The sequence below is a fragment of the Chrysoperla carnea genome (genome assembly GCF_905475395.1).
Source record: "Chrysoperla carnea chromosome X unlocalized genomic scaffold, inChrCarn1.1 SUPER_X_unloc_105, whole genome shotgun sequence".
Lineage (NCBI taxonomy): Eukaryota > Metazoa > Arthropoda > Insecta > Neuroptera > Chrysopidae > Chrysoperla > Chrysoperla carnea.
In genome coordinates this window covers 18,822-30,463 of record NW_025408051.1, presented here as the reverse complement: position 1 = coordinate 30,463, position 11,642 = coordinate 18,822, and the positions used below count along the sequence as shown (strand labels likewise).

Here is an 11,642-nt window from a genome sequence, read left to right as displayed (position 1 = left end):
GTATTCGTGGAGAACGTGCATAAGCGTTTTAAATGACAATTTAAAAAAAAAAAAACAAATAAGAAATATTTTCGGTCCTATATATAGGACCAACATATATTATTAAATAAGAGTATATTATTTTTATTAAAAAATATATATATATATATATATATATAAATTATTGAAATAAAATTAAACATTATTAAAATTTTGTTATAATTATAAGCGATTGCTATTTCTAAAAATAAATAAATTTCATAAAATTTATATTATTTTATATTCATTTGAAATATTAAAAAAACTTCTCGCTTTAAAGTAACCATGATATGAGTTATAAATGCAATAAAATTTTATACAAAAAATAATATTTATTTGTTGACGAATAATATAAAAGGTTTACATTTCTAAATAACATATATTTATATATGGTGTGTAAAAAAAAAGAAAAGAAGAAAAATAATTTATATTTTTAATATAAAAAGGCAACCGCACACAGTGTTCCCAAGCGGTCACCCATCCAAGTACTGACTGTGCCCAATGTTGCTTAACTTCGGTGATCGGACGAGAACCGGTGTTTTCAACGTGGTATGGCTGTTGCCAGTAATAAATGAAAATTTTTACAAATATATATTTTTCATAAATATCATTAATATTAAAGTATATTATTAAAATTTTCAATGAAGTAATCAATTTAAATATATACTTATTTATTATACCATATATTTTAAATAAAAATGCAACCGCACACAGTATTCTCAAGTGGCCACCCATCCGTGGTACTGACTGTGGCAAATGTTTCTTAACTATTATTTTATAAAATATTTATACAAAAAATAATTTACTCTTATCAAATATTAATTTGTGGCCTGTATTAAGGCCTATGTTATTTTCATTTTTTAGCAAAAATAATGAAATATTTCAATATATTATTAAAGTAACAGATCATTTCTTTTTTGGTGCTGCTTTTTTAATTTTTGTAGGAGATGATTTGGCAACAGAAGCTTTCTTAGCTTTTGGTGCTTTCGGTTTACGAGCAGGGCTACTTTTGGCAGCGGATTTTGTACTTTTTGCTGGTTTTGCTTTAACTGGTGCTTTTTTTGATGCCGCTGATGATTTTGCAGTAACTTTTTTAGCAGCAGTTGATGATGATGGAGTCGCTTTTTTTGCTTTAGGCTTTTTGGCTGCCAATGATGTAGTTGTGGCTTTCTTTTCTTTTGGTGCCCGTTTACTTTTAGCACTCTTTGCTGAACCTTTTGCTCCACTTTCTTTTTTGGATACTTTTGATTTAGCTGAAGAATTAGATGAAGCGGAAGCAGCCAATTTGAATGAACCAGATGCACCTTTACCTTTAGTTTGTACCAAGGCTCCCTCAGTTACAGCAGCTTTTAAATATTTTTTAATAAATGGTGAAATTTTATCAGAATCCACTTTATAATTTGCAGCTAAATATTTTTTAATTGCTTGTAATGATGAACCACCACGTTCTTTTAAATTTTTAATTGCGTTAACAACCATTTCTGATGTACGTGGATGTGTTGGTTTTGAATGTTGTTTTGTACGTTTAGCACCAGAAGCTGTTGCTTTTTTTGTTGGTGTTGTAGAAGCAGCAGTAACCGCAGTTGCTGCAACAGCTGTAGAATTTTCTTCGGCCATATTTTTTTACTTTATAAAAATAATGTATTTATTATAAATATTTAAATGATAAAATATAATAATTCTATCAAATAAAAAATAAAGGTTTTCAATTATATCATTATTCACAATAATATAAGTCCCTATGTAAGTCAAAGTACCATGTAGAAAACACATAAAAATTAAATAGTATTTCTAATTTACTGTCGTAGTAAACATGATTTATTTTTTCAATTTCTATAATATATAAAATAATAAATTATAAATTTAATAATAATATTTATTTTATAAATTAAAATATATTTAATTTTTTTATTAACAATTATTAATAAACATAGTTTAATATTAATTATTTCAATCATACAAAACAATAATATTTTTAAGGTAAACTTAAAAAGTATATATTTTTATTTTTTATTTAATATCGATTTATTATAAATTATTAGTATATAAATAATTAAAAAATTTAATATATAAATATATATATTATAGTATAAGATTTCATTTTTAGAAAAACTTTTTTTGTCAATAATGAAAACGTATTATTATGAAATGTGTTAATCGAACATTGACAAAATATATTTCATTAGAAAATACTTTTATTTATGCATTAATATCAATAATTAACTATTAAATTAATTTTTTCATAATTATATAAAGAAATTTTATACTGATATAAGTATTTATATATTATAATATTTATTTTAAATATAAAAAAATTTATGACAAAATATATTATTAGAGTATTTGTTGAGATTAATATAAGATTATTTTAAATAAGAATTAATTTATATAATTATTAAAATATTATTAATTTTATGTTATGTAATTTTAATAAAAATAAATAATAATAATAATAAATATACAAATTTTTTAACAATTTAAATTTTATATGATCTAAATAATTTTGTTAAGTACGATATGAGAAATCATTGTAAGCTTCGTTAAGAAACTTTGTAATATAAAATAATAATAATAATATTAAATATATAAATAAATAAAATAAATTTGATATATATTTTTAGTTCATTCTGTGTATAAATCAAAGGATACCGAATAATTGGTAACGGATGCGATATATTATAGTATCGAGTATTAAAACATAATATATAAATTTATCTTGTTATTCAAATTTTTTGTTACTTAACTTATGTATTTAGAAAATTTATAATATTATTTATATAATTGACATAAAATCTTATAAATTGAAATTTTATTAATATGTATCAAAAGAAGAGAGTAACGTATTGATATAATATCAAAGGATACTGATTATTTAAATAACGAATACGTCATATATTGTTTGTGTAACGAAGTTCACTTGGCCATCTAGTTTAAAATAACATTTTCAATAGAAAGTTTATATGCTTTGTTTTTTTTTTTTCTTTAATTATTAAAAAAATAAATTGAAATTTAATTCAATCAAATTTTATAATAATTTTAAAAAAATTTTTCCTTTTAAAAAATATTTTGTGATGTTGTGATAATATGTATTAATACAAGTGCATCCTGATACTTTTATCTCTAGTAAAGGTATGAGTATCATGAACAGTTTTGTTATCTAATGATATTATTTTGATAATATTTTGTGTATATTCTTATAATATTTTGTCTAAATATCATCATAATACAATATTATTTTGATAATATTTTATGAATATTCTTATAATATGTTACCTAAATGTCATCATAATATGATGAATTATTTCCATAATAACATATAAAAAAAGAAAAAAAAAAAAAGAATCATTAATTTATAATTATTTAAATTGATTCTTTAAAAAAATATTATAATATATTATTTATAAAAATAATTTTTACTCTTATTTTAAATAAATTTGTGGCCTTTTATTAAAAGGCCTATGATCGATGTATTATTATTATAAAAATTAATGCAATGTTTTTAATTTATGCTTTCTTTTCAGTTTTCTTTGGTAATAACACTGCTTGAATGTTTGGTAATACACCACCTTGAGCAATTGTTACACCAGATAATAATTTATTTAATTCTTCATCATTACGAATTGCCAATTGTAAATGACGTGGAATGATACGTGTTTTTTTGTTATCACGGGCAGCATTACCAGCTAACTCGAGAACTTCTGCAGCCAAATATTCCATAACAGCAGCCAAATATACTGGGGCACCAGCACCTACTCGTTCAGCATAATTTCCTTTTCGTAATAATCTGTGAATTCTTCCAACAGGAAATTGTAATCCTGCTCGGCTTGATCTTGACTTTGCCTTTCCCTTTACTTTACCACCTTTACCTCGTCCAGACATAGCGAATAAATTTATTTAATTAATATTTTTTTTTGTAAATATAATCACACAGATGTGTACGTTACGGGGATTGTAACATAAATGTTTAAAATGTTATTTGGGTATTTTAATTTATAATATTTATAAAATATAAAACTTTAAAAATAAACCAATCACCTTATAGTATTATTTTTAGCCAATCAGAGAGTAGTATTCATTTTTATTGTTATATCCATCTTCGCGTATATAATACGCTAGTTGTATACACGACACGCTCATACATATACTGACTGGTGTTCTGTAACTATCTGTGTATATTAATTGTTTGTAACAATGCCACCAAAAACAAGTGGAAAAGCAGCAAAAAAAGCTGGCAAAGCTCAAAAAAATATATCAAAGAGTGATAAGAAAAAGAAGAGGAAGCGCAAGGAATCATATGCAATTTACATTTACAAAGTATTAAAACAAGTGCATCCTGATACTGGTATCTCTAGTAAAGCTATGAGTATCATGAACAGTTTTGTTAATGATATTTTTGAACGTATTGCTGCTGAAGCATCACGTTTAGCACATTATAATAAACGTTCAACAATCACAAGTCGGGAAATTCAAACCGCAGTTCGATTATTATTACCTGGTGAATTGGCAAAGCACGCTGTTAGTGAAGGTACTAAAGCTGTTACAAAATATACAAGTTCAAAATAAATAAATCGAAAATATTATTTAATTGATAACATAAAAATACATCAACATATAAAAACGGCTCTCTTTTTAAGAGAGCCATCAAATTTTTTAAATAAGAGTAAATTATTTTTATATATACAAAAAAATAAAATAAACAATTATTAATATCATATTTAATATAAAATTTTATATATTAATAGCTTGAATATATCTATTATTAGTATATCAATATTATTAATTTTAAATATAATAAAGGATATCGCGGAATATATATCGTAAATCAGTGTAATGCAAATGCATTACATTACCTTTATTATTTTCATTTTACATTTACTACTTGTTTATGTACGCTTATAATTATTAGAAAAATATTTTTAATAATTTTAAAAAATAAATGAAATAATAAAAATTTAATAATAAATTATTTATTGAAAGTATAAAAAATGGTATAGCAAAATCTTTATTTTCTTTGATTAAGGCGAAATGTTTTATTAGTTATAAATTCGATAATCTCCTATCGATACTTGTTACTCTTAACTTGTATATATAAAAAATATAATAGTATATTAATTTATAATAAAATTTTTTCAAAAATTCAATAAGTTATTGTAAAATAAAATAGATAATATACAAATTATAATTTATTATTGCAGATATATTACAATAAAAAAAAAAAAAATAAATAAAAATATTTGGTAATGTATGTTATAAACAAAATAATTTGTTGTAAACAAATTATATAATATGTTATATTTATTAACAAATTTATTTACTCTTATATAAATAAAATTAGTGGCTTCCCAAAAAGGAAAGCCTGTTTAAATTTATCGGATGTATTAAATATTCTTTAATAAATTTACTAAATATTTTAAGTAAATTATTATATTTTCTTAACCTCCAAAACCATACAAAGTACGACCTTGTCGTTTTAATGCATATACAACATCCATAGCTGTAACTGTTTTACGTTTTGCGTGTTCAGTATATGTAACAGCATCCCGAATAACATTTTCAAGGAATACTTTAAGTACACCACGTGTTTCTTCATAAATTAAACCAGAGATACGTTTTACTCCACCTCGTCGTGCTAAACGACGAATTGCAGGTTTTGTAATACCTTGGATATTATCACGCAAAACTTTTCTATGACGTTTTGCACCCCCTTTTCCAAGACCCTTTCCACCTTTTCCTCTGCCAGTCATTTTAATAAAAAATTATTTACAATATTTTAACGAACGGATAACACGTGTGTTAACCTCACAAGTATTGTAATGTATGTGAGCGCCGGTACAATTGTGCCTTTTTATATAAAGCATTAAAGATTTTTTAAGCCACGCCTATACAATTTGATTAGTCCATACTCTGATAGCTATCCAATAGGATATGACAACAAAAATTTTGAAATTTCATATAAATATAAATACAACACATTTATTTCGCATTTAAACATTTGACTTTGTAGTATCAAATTGTCGAATATAATTTTTAAAATTGTGTGTTTTTTTGTAAAAACATTATTATTTGAAAATGGCTAGAACCAAGCAAACTGCACGTAAATCAACTGGTGGTAAAGCACCAAGAAAACAATTAGCAACGAAAGCTGCACGTAAAAGTGCACCAGCAACTGGTGGAGTAAAAAAACCACACAGATATCGTCCTGGTACAGTAGCTTTACGAGAAATTCGTCGTTATCAAAAAAGTACTGAATTGTTAATTCGTAAATTACCATTCCAACGTTTAGTACGTGAAATTGCACAAGATTTTAAAACCGATTTACGTTTCCAAAGTTCAGCTGTTATGGCATTACAAGAAGCTAGTGAAGCCTATTTAGTAGGTTTATTTGAAGATACCAATTTATGCGCAATTCATGCAAAGCGTGTTACAATTATGCCTAAGGATATACAATTGGCAAGACGTATTCGTGGAGAACGTGCATAAGCGTTTTAAATGACAATTTAAAAAAAAAAAAACAAATAAGAAATATTTTCGGTCCTATATATAGGACCAACATATATTATTAAATAAGAGTATATTATTTTTATTAAAAAATATATATATATATATATATATAAATTATTGAAATAAAATTAAACATTATTAAAATTTTGTTATAATTATAAGCGATTGCTATTTCTAAAAATAAATAAATTTCATAAAATTTATATTATTTTATATTCATTTGAAATATTAAAAAAACTTCTCGCTTTAAAGTAACCATGATATGAGTTATAAATGCAATAAAATTTTATACAAAAAATAATATTTATTTGTTGACGAATAATATAAAAGGTTTACATTTCTAAATAACATATATTTATATATGGTGTGTAAAAAAAAAGAAAAGAAGAAAAATAATTTATATTTTTAATATAAAAAGGCAACCGCACACAGTGTTCCCAAGCGGTCACCCATCCAAGTACTGACTGTGCCCAATGTTGCTTAACTTCGGTGATCGGACGAGAACCAATTCAATTTTCAATTCGAAAACAACTTTATTTATTTAACAAAATACATAAAAATTTACAATATAAAAAAGTAAATAGATAACAAAACATAGTCTTAAATACAAAGGTTATTAGCAGAGTATGCTTTCATCCTTAGCTTACATATTTTTAGCAAAGAGCTTTAGATAATTGTATGTTTTTAGCATAGAAATGCAAATAAATGATTAATTCAGGGGATCAGTTGGGATTATTTTTAGCAGGAAAAGGAAGTGGAAAAACCTGTTTTTTATTTTTTGGGGAGTGGTATGGGAGATATATTTTATTTATTTATGATTGGTTATACATTGTAAATTATATTTGAAATACTAAAAAATAATGGTGGAGAAAATAAATGAAAGAAATAGAATGAAAATCAAAGAAAATTAAATGAATGTAGTAAAATGAAAATTAAATAAATGAAAATAACAAAATAAGAATCAAATAATAAAGCTAAAAACAGAAATAAAAGATAAAATAAATGAAGAGAAAAAATAAAATTTGCATTGCACTGTGCTGGGATTGAACTCTTAGTCTTTCGACTCCGAGTCCGTGACGCTAACCACTCAGCCATCTTGGCTGTTGTAGATACTTCTTTTTAAAAGTATTGTATCGCACTTTGTGTTGTTTAGTAAGTGAGATGTTTGAACTTATCGACGAGATGCTTTGTTAACCTACTGTTGTGTAGACTTTGACAGGCCAGTTTGTTTGTGAGTTGTGTAACGTGCTGTCTAATTGTAGGTAGGTTGGATTCCTTGTGTAGTATGTACGTTGATGTGTATCTGTCTTTGTTTAGTATTAGTCTCAGGCATCTGTTCTGTAGTCTCTGTATATGTAAGAGTGAAGTGTCAGAAATATCACAACACCAGACAGGTGCGGAGTAGCTGATTAAGGGGCGTATAATCGCGGTGTACAACAGCTTTTTATTTTGGATGGTCATGGGGCTTTTTTTGTTAAGGAGTGGGTAAAGGGTTCGAATGGCAAGATTAACCTTTTCTGAGATTTGTTTCATATGCTGTTTGAAGTAGAGCTTCGAGTCTAGAGTTACTCCTAGGTATTTAACATTGTGTTTTGTGGGAATTTTTAAATTATTTATTATAAGTGGCGTTGTAATTTTTGTATTAGTGTATTTTCTTGCGAAGATTATATGCTCAGTTTTGCTTTCATTAAGTTTAATCTTCCATTCGTTGGTGAACTTTAGGATTTGGTAAAGATGGATCTGGGTTTGTGTTGTGGCCACCTGTGCGCTGAAGGAGGATGATAAGATGGCAGTGTCATCCGCATAGATGGCCATTTGGGTTTTTGGAAATCTAGGGATATCGTTTATGAAATAATTAAAGAGAACAGGTCCCAACACGCTTCCCTGTGGGACTCCAGCATTGGGCTTTTTGACTGCCGACAGTGCAGAGCCGATTCGGACCCTGAACTGGCGGTTTTTTAGATAACTGCTTATTAGCTCTATTAGATGATTCGGTAATCCAATTTTTATTAGTTTGTAGACTAGCCCATCCATCCAGACAGTGTCGAATGCCTTCTCAATATCCAAAAGGCACATGGACGTTACTTTATGTTTTAGAAATTCGTCTTTTATTGAGCAGGCAATTCTAGCCATCTGCATGGTTGTGCTATGTCCCGCTCTGAAACCGAACTGTTCGTCAATAATTATTTCATTTTGGTGTTCAAAGGATTTAATTTGAAGGAGGATTATTCTTTCCGCCAGTTTTGATAGTGCACTCAGTAGGCTTATCGGTCGATAGTTAACGGGGTTTGTTAAGTCTTTGTTGGGCTTGGGAATGGGCACGATGACTGATTGTTTCCACTGATCTGGAAAATATCCTGTGACGAGTATTGCGTTTAGAATATGCATCAATTGTATTATAGCTTTGTTTGTTAGATTTTTTATTATTTTGTTGTCTAGTCCGTCTAGTCCTGGGGTTTTATTGTTGGGTAGGGTTTTTATTATGGTTTTAATTTCTTTAGGAGAGGTTTGGATTCGGAATTTATCTTTGGGATCAAGTGAGGTGTGGTTATACTGGAATGATTTGAGTGTTGAGGTTACGGTTGTTTCGAGTGGAGAGTGGGTTGTGTTGGATTGGGTTGATTCAAGGATGGTTGCGATGACGTCGGCTTTTTGTTTGTTAGTGTAAAGCGTTTCGTTGTTATGGGTCAAAGCAGGGATGGGTTGTTTGGGTTTTTTAAGGATTTTGGTGATTTGCCAGAGGGTATTATCTTTTGGGGATATTTCTTTTAATTTATCATTCCAGTGGGAGTTACGGAGGGAACGGATCTTGTGTTTAATGGTTCGGTTGAGTCTGTTTAAGTCGTGCTTGATGTCAGGGTTTCTAGTATTTTGGTGTATTTTACGTAGTAGGTTTCGTTTGTGTATGAGTGCCTTTATTTCGTCAGTCAGTTGGTCTTTGTGTGGGTTGATTAATGTACGTTTTGTATGTTTTTGCTTCAGTTTGGTTAGTATATTTGTGTATTTTTTTAATTCATCGTCGATTGCTTGTGGTGACAAGATATTTTTATTAATGTTTATATTATTGTCCAAGTCACGCCTGAACATTTTCCAATCAGTGGATTTATAGGAGGTAATGTGTATTTTTTGGTATTCTTTATTTATGTTTTTTATTTGGAAGAGGATAGGGTTGTGATCAGAGGTAAGTGCAGGGGAGGATATGGGCCTAGAGATGTCTTGTATGTTTTTGTTGATTAGTATATCCACGTATGTCGGTGTCATATTGTTTGAGGGGAAGTGAGTCGGGTCAGTTGTGTGTTGGATAATGATGTTGTTAGTCGTTGAGTATGTGTAGAGTGTGAGTCCGTTAGAGTTGTTCGTGTGATTGTTCCATGTCGTATGTCGAGCGTTCAGGTCACCTACTATGAGTACCTTATCTCCGACTGACGTTAAGGTATCTAGGTCATGGTGGGTAAATTTATTGGATGGGCTGTTGTACACGGCAATTATGTGCATTTTGTTTTGGAGTTGTATACATATTGTTTCCATAGAAACTTTGTTTTTTAATTGTTTTTGTTTAAAAGGTATACAGTTTTTTATAATGATTGCTACTCCACCCCCGCGGGCGGTGCGATCATTTCGAAGGATTTGATAGTTATTCAGTCTTAGTTTGTCGTCCTTTGTCATTTTTGTTTCGTTAATTAGTGCTATGTCTAAGTCAAGTTGTTGTAGATATATTCTGAGTTCGGATAGTTTTGGTTTTAGTCCGTTAGCGTTCCAGGTCATTAGTTTAATGGTCATGTCTATTTAAAATTGGCCTGACAAAAGTTGTAAAATATTTTGAATTTTTCTAATTCGCTGTTACAGCTTTTGAGTAGCTGATTTAGCTGTTTAACAGCGTTAAACATTTTGTCTACGTTTATTAATTGACTGAGTTCATCCATCTCACTTACCAGGCCGGTGAATGCCGTATTGCTGGATGCTTTTTGTTGAGTGTTTGGTTGAGAAGATCGGGACGGTTGTGGTGGTATTTGCGGCATTGCCATGGGGTTTCCTCTGGCCCATGCGTTGCTGGAGGGTGCGGGGGCTGGTACGAACTTTGGTGCGATTGGCGCTCTGTTAGGTATAGTTTGGCGTCTTTTGTGTATATATTCAATCTTTTTAATATATTCAACGCATTTGGTGGAATTTGCGGGATGGTTTTCACCGCAATTGGCGCATTTCAATTTTGTAAGATTGGCATCCAAGCGGACTGGGAATTTTTGGCAGTCTTTGGTCCAATGTTCTTCGGCACATTTGAGGCATTTTGGTGTTGCCCGGCAATTGCTAGTGGCATGTGACCACTGCTGGCATCGGTGGCATTGTATAATTCTTTTACTATTGTAGTGTATTTGCCAGTCAATTTTCACGTTGTAAACATATTTTATTGTTTTTTGTAAAAATTTAATGTTTATCGTGTGATCCATCACTACGAGGAAGAGTGGTCTTCTGGTATTTTTCATTTTGAATACGTTTAGGACATTTACTTTGTAACTTTCCTCAATATCCAATTTTATGTCATCGGTGCTGACATCTCCAGGTAAGCCACCGAGCACAAAGGCGTGATGTCTTTCCTCTTTAGTCGTGTAGGTATGATATTGGTGGCCCTCAGTTTGAGCTAGTTTAAGCAGGTAGTTTTCGTACTCGTTTTTGTTGTGTATGAAAAGATTGGTATTGGTTTTTCCGTATTTAAGATGGAAACCATTTTTAATATCTTTTCTAAGCTCTTCAATTAGTTTTCTATGGTCTTTCACAGTCGTGTGAAAGACTATTGGCGGTGGTTGTTTAGTTTTTGTGGTTTCGTTTGAAATTTCACCTGGTTCAGGAGCGTCGTCGTCTTCGGTGTTGTTTTCATGCTGTGCCGTGTTTGCTCTTGATGTGCCTGGTGTAGGTTGTAGTGTTTGATACCTGTTGCTAACCGGCACATTATATTGTTCTTCTGTTTCATTGAAACAGCCGGACAACAGATTCTTTGACTCGGTTTGGTTTGCAGCCATTTTGTTTATTTCAGGGTTTGAGCCTGTATTTTGATTGGCGTCATCAGTAGTTGGCACGCTACTGCCTTTTTCCTCAGTTGTTTGGTTGTCTGTTACTTGTACTAGAAG

At 29.2% G+C, this 11,642-nt stretch overlaps 1 non-coding gene across 1 annotated transcript; it reads right to left on the bottom strand.

The window, feature by feature from the left end:
* Positions 1-462: 462 nt before the first annotated feature.
* LOC123303586 lies at positions 463-581 on the bottom strand. The gene has a single exon (XR_006535693.1). It is a non-coding gene; the product is annotated as a 5S ribosomal RNA (ribosomal RNA).
* Positions 582-11,642: the final 11,061 nt, after the last annotated feature.